Source organism: Sinocyclocheilus grahami, unplaced genomic scaffold, assembly GCF_001515645.1.
Source record: "Sinocyclocheilus grahami isolate Dianchi unplaced genomic scaffold, SAMN03320097.WGS_v1.1 scaffold329.1, whole genome shotgun sequence".
In the NCBI taxonomy this organism is placed as follows: Eukaryota; Metazoa; Chordata; class Actinopteri; order Cypriniformes; family Cyprinidae; genus Sinocyclocheilus; species Sinocyclocheilus grahami.
Window position 1 is genome coordinate 804,803 of NW_015505508.1, and position 6,000 is coordinate 810,802.

Below are 6,000 nucleotides of genomic sequence, written 5' to 3' on the forward strand. Positions count from 1 at the left end.
TTAAAAAAAATGATATGCAGCCTGTAAAATAGAGAACAGGATTCTTTTAAAATATTATTCACCTATTTTTCCTCTTGCAACATCCAGGTAGTTTCCATCTCTACTGAATGGCAAAATATATACAGTATCAATTCAAATGTTATAACTGTTACATTAGCGAAAAGAGAAGCTAGTATTGCTATTTTTAGAAGCTATTTTAGCAACCTAAAACTAACTTTACCGCGCTATTATTAGCTATTATTATTATTATTATTATTATATAACTCTGCCACTCTTTTTCTGTCTTTCAGACTTTATATTGTTTACTGACTGCGTTTCCTCTTGCAACACTGATACACTGACACAAAAAATGCTTTTTGTCACGAATTTCATTTTACCTCGCAGATATTGTTCCAGATTCTCTGAATCTTTGGATGATATTATGCACTGTAGATGATGATAACGTCAAACTCTTTGCAATTTTTCTCTGAGAAACTCCTTTCTGATATTGCTCCACTATTTTTCACCGCAGCATTGGGGGAATTGGTGATCCTCTGCCCATCTTGACTTCTGAGAGACACTGCCACTCTGAGAGGCTCTTTTTATACCCAATCATGTTGCCAATTGACCTAATAAGTTGCAAATTGGTCCTCCAGCTGTTCCTTATATGTACATTGAACTTTTCCAGCCTCTTATTGCTACCTGTCCCAACTTTTTTGGAATGTGTAGCTCTCATGAAATCCAAAATGAGCCAATATTTGGCATGACATTTCAAAATGTCTCACTTTCAACATTTGATATGTTATCTATATTCTATTGTGAATAAAATATAAATTTATGAGATTTGTACATTATTCCATTCCTTTTTTACTCACAATTTGTACAGTGTCCCAACTTTTTTGGAATTGGGTTTGTATATTAACAAATAACAATTTACATCAATTAAGAACTTTTAACATCCATGGAACCTTTCCATTCCAAAAAGGTTCTTCATACTGCGAAAAGGTTCTTCAGATTATTTAAATGTTATTCACTCTAAGAAAAAAATGGTTCTTTTAAGAACTGTTCACTGAAAAGTTCTTTGGGAAACCCAGAATGGTTAATCTACAACAACATTGCAAAACTATGGAATACCCCTTTCGGAACCTTAATTTTTTAAGAGTGTATAGTGGAAAGGGGTTCTTCACACTAAGAAAATTGTTTTTTTTAAGAACAAAGAGCAAAGGTGCTTTAGGGAACCAAAAGGTTCTTCTATGGCATCACTAAAAAAAATTATTTAAAATGTTACCCCCTTATTTTGTGTGGGGTTTGACACTTTTTTAAAGTGTCAAAGAGTCAAAAAGGTTGAGAATCACTGGTGTGTGACAGGGATACAAAGATGTGTTTAAAATGCATTAGCCAAGATTTCATCTGTTTGGTTTCTCTGCTAAGGAAAGTTTGCACTCTACATAATTCACAGCTAATGTTTACTCACCTATACAATGTTTAGCTTGCTTTATATCGATATGAGATTTACTTGATTATGATAACAAATTAAGACATGGTGAAATCAGTACATTAGCTTTGTCTACACTAGATTTATTCTTATCTTCAAACATGCTTTTTAAAGCCATTTTGTTAATCTGCTGTAGAAACCACTGCACACACACAAAAAAAGTGTTTAAATGTCCACACATTCTTAACCTAAAAGCCATGTGGAAAGACATCCTATTAGCAGCAGCCTCTCTTGTAAACTTGTAAAAGAAGTACATCTTTTCCATAAAAAGTGTCTGTGCTTCTTTTACAAGCCTGGAAACATTGCAGGGTATTGATGCCTCTATTGATGAACTGAATATAATGCATTATGTCTAGCCATGCATGAACTGTGAATCAGATAGAAAGGAATCGAATCCCTCAGAGGATGACGGGTTTTATAACAGTATGGAAAGCTTTACAAATCAATTGCTTTTAAAATGCAAGACCCCATAGCCCTTGAATCAAGGGATGGATTACTCTTAATTTACTTTAGAACAGTGATTCTCAACCCTGGTCCTGGGCGCCCCCCAGCACTGCACATTTTGTGTGTCTCCCTAATCAAACACACCTGATTCAACTCATTAGCTCATTAAAAGAAACTCCAGGACCTGAAATTGGTGTGTCAGAAAAGGGAGACATACAAAATGTGCAGTGTTGGGGGGCGCTCAGGACCAGGGTTGAGAAACACTGCTTTAGGATGATGGTTATCTGACATGTTATGATGTGCTAGTTCTGAGGACGGAAGAACCAAACGTCACAACTCTGAAAGCTCTGATACAAAGTTAGACACCTTTTCATGCAAATCCCTCTGCTTGTTGTTCAAAATTCCAGCATTTTGAGAACTACTGTATTCTTTGATGAGCAGCTCAAGGCTGTGTTTAATGGCTGCCTTCGATATGTGACTTCTGCCATTGTTCATGCTGTCTTTCTTTTGTAAGTATCTTGACAACGTCTTGCCATCTTGGTCTTGCTGCTGTATACCCATATCATAAGAACCATTCTGCTCACGTAAGGATGTCCTCAGTACAGGAGGCATATGAAGAGCAACTTTTTGTCGCCTTTGATGCGCTTGTTTTGCTCTTCTTTGAAGGGTGAAATGTGTAGGAGGCGAGGAACTGTTCTTCAGATCTGTCTTTGCGATATGTGAAGGGTTCTTGGTTGAAGTCTTCTGAGGACGTCCATCACTTTTATCCTCTTCTTTTTCATTGCATTCACTTGAGGATAACTCAAAATGAGACAATGAGGCTTTGGAATAATCATCCTTACTGTTTTTTAAATCCTTATGTGGTGAAACATAAGTATTAGTGCAGCATGTTTTATAGGTTTCTGGAGTCAGTGTGTGCTGTTTGAGTTCTGACAGATCCCTCTCACAATCACCAGAGGTTTTATCACCTAAACCGTCATGCTTCTGGCCAAACATGCAGTTGGACTTCATTGAGTTACCACTTTCAAAATTAAAATCAATATTACCACATTTCTTTGCTTTCTTGGATTCTTTATAAGTTGAAAAGACTGTACTCACTGATCTCAGATGAACAGCGTAGGCTTCGTGACAATATCCGCTTATCAGGTTTATGTCTATCAAGGTCTTTTGAAGCTCTTGTATTTCTTTGTTGATCATCGATCTCCTGTGATCTCTGCACAGAATTTCCCGCTCTTCCACAAACCTTTTCATTTCATAATAGTTTTTGAAGTGTGCTCTCTGTAGATGTTCGGCTCTCGATGTTTTTGTTTTTCTCGCTTTCAAAGAGCTCATGTCTCCGACAGATTCAACATGTACTGACTGTTCAGGAGCCTTGAGACGTGTGTGTTTGTGTTGTACCTCAGGGAACTGTGGGAGGCCATATGTACCACAGAGATACAGGCGTAAGACAGACAAGACTTGTTATTGGTTAATGGGAAACAGTCCACCCCGAAATTAAAATTCTGTAATTTTTTCACCCTTATGTGAGTAAATAATGACACACATTCCTCAGATATTTTGAAGAAAGTTGATAACCAAGTGGTTTCAGACCCAATGACTACAACTGAAGTCAATGAGGATTGAAACTGGTTATCAGCATTCTATCAAATATCTTCTTTTGTGTTCAGCAGAAGAAAAAAATGCATACAGGTTTGGAACGACATGAGGTTTCATTTTTGGGCCAACTATCCCTTTAAATATTCAAAATATGAATCAAAAGTATAAGATATTAGCTTTATATGTGGCATAAATGACCTTTGACAATATAAGTATGGACAAAACACTCACCAGACCAAGGGTGCTAAAAGGTTTCATTCACAAGGGGGCAGCAGACATCTATTGTGAAAAAAAATATGATGGTTGGGCATAACAGGGCTAAGCAAAAGTTTTTCTTGTCTCAAAGAGTGACAATCACAAAAAAATTATGACAAAATATATGTTATTAGCATTATTATTTTTGTTAGTTTGTTAGTTATAATGGTTGTACAAATTCTATATTATTTTAGCGTATACTTAGCTAAAACATACCAAAGTCGTCACAGAAATAAATGTGGAAAAAATAAAACTTCAATTTAAAATAATCGTTTTCTATTTTAATATGTAATTTATTCCTGTGATGGCAAAGCTAAAATTTCAGCATCATTACTCCAGTCCTCAGTGTCACATGATCCTTCAGAAATCATTCTAATATGCTGATTTGATGCTTAAAAAACATTTCTGATTGTTATCAATGTTGAAAATAGTTGTGCTGCTTAATATTTTTGTGGGAACCATGACACATTTTCAAGATTCTTTGGTGAATTTGAAAGTTCAAAAGAACAGCATTTATTTGAAAAAGAAATCTTTTATAACATTATAAACTGTCTTTACTGTCATTTTTGATTAATTTAATGCATCCTTGCTAAATAAAAGTATTAATTTCTTATAAGAGTGCTACTGAAAAACTGCTAACTTAATCACCTTGAACAAAAGTGAAAAGATTTTTTTTGGTTTCAATATATGTGATAATATCAGGTATTCTCATGAGTGTATATTTTTCTAAAATGTTGCAGAACTAAATGAGAGAAAAATACCTAAAAATCAACGTTTAGACATCGCACACAATGAACTTTACACAGTGCACAGTGAAACAAACAAGTGTTTAGCAAAGCAATTTGGGAAGGGGGAAAAAATCAAAAGAGCTCTTTAGCACTAATGTCTGCATCCCATTCTAAATATTTAATAGGGTTTACATCTATGCTATACAAAGCTGAGCCAAAATGTCACTTGTCAGCTTCAGACAATGCACCTATCTGTGCATCTTGTAGACAAAATGCTTTATTTTTGTATTTCTCATTTCAGCATGTTTCTTCAGTTTGATAGAACATGTTGGCTGTACAAAACATCACATGAAAAAGAGCACACAATTGAATCAGATGGAAAGAAATGCTTTCTGTCTCTTTAAATACTGAATACAGTTCGACAAGATCACAATAACAACAGTAAAGAGTGAGAGAGTGGGCCCTTCTGAATATGTCCGAATGCTGACTCACACACTGTATCGCCACTCAAGACGCTAAAACCGTTCCTCATATCGCATGAATAATTAATGTTGCTTTTAAATGCTACAAAAATAACATGAAATAGAATACAAAAAATCCATTTCCTTTTCGTCCATGCCCGCAGTGCGTGCATCGGTGGATTAAAAGTGGCTAGTCCCTGCTTCTCACAGATCTTTTTTTTTTTTAAAACATTCACTGCATTCCATTGCTTGTTTGTCCCACAGAGCTGGAAAGAAAAACCAATGCAGAGTTTTATTAAGCGGCATTTGGGTTTGCACCAAAGCGATCTCAGAGATTCTGAGTCCTTGTCCCACCAGCAGACACACAGTTTGGAGGCGAGGGTCAGCAGTGAGCACTGACATTTGGCTGCATCTGATCCAAACTCCACCAGCTGAGCCTTACACCAGAAGAGTGGCTAGAAGGTCTACGTTTGTTTTGTTTTGGCTAATAAAAATATATCATTACTATTGTAAGATCAGTTCTTTGTTTCACAGTGTTTCACATGCATGTGAACGTCTAACACTAAGTCCCTAGCTGCTGGCTACCACAAAACACATTTCTTCTCTCCCTTCAAACGGAAAATAAAACTAAAACTCTGAAGAGAATCCTTTGGTGTCATTTGTTATTAAGAGGATAAAGTCCCCTTTATTTCTGGGCTGCGTATGGTGTAAAGATGGTGTGGGGGGGCATTATAGCTATCCAAATGAGTGTCAGAAATCTTTTGTAAACTGCGACGCCCTGAAACGTGACTAAATGGCACATGAATACAAGCCTCGATTACATGACAGCATATATAAAAGGTCACATTCCACGACAGACTCCAGGTGTTCAGCTTTACAACAGCCGCTAAGCAGGGCGAACGTCTTTGTCCTCGGATCAGTGGCGAGGAGCTCGTTCAGTAAAAAAGAAGATGCATGAATCCGACTGTGTGTTAGCCTGTGAGCCGGGGGTCTGGATGAGAGGGCTTCCCTGAGGGAGTATGGATGGAGGGAGAGCGGTAGG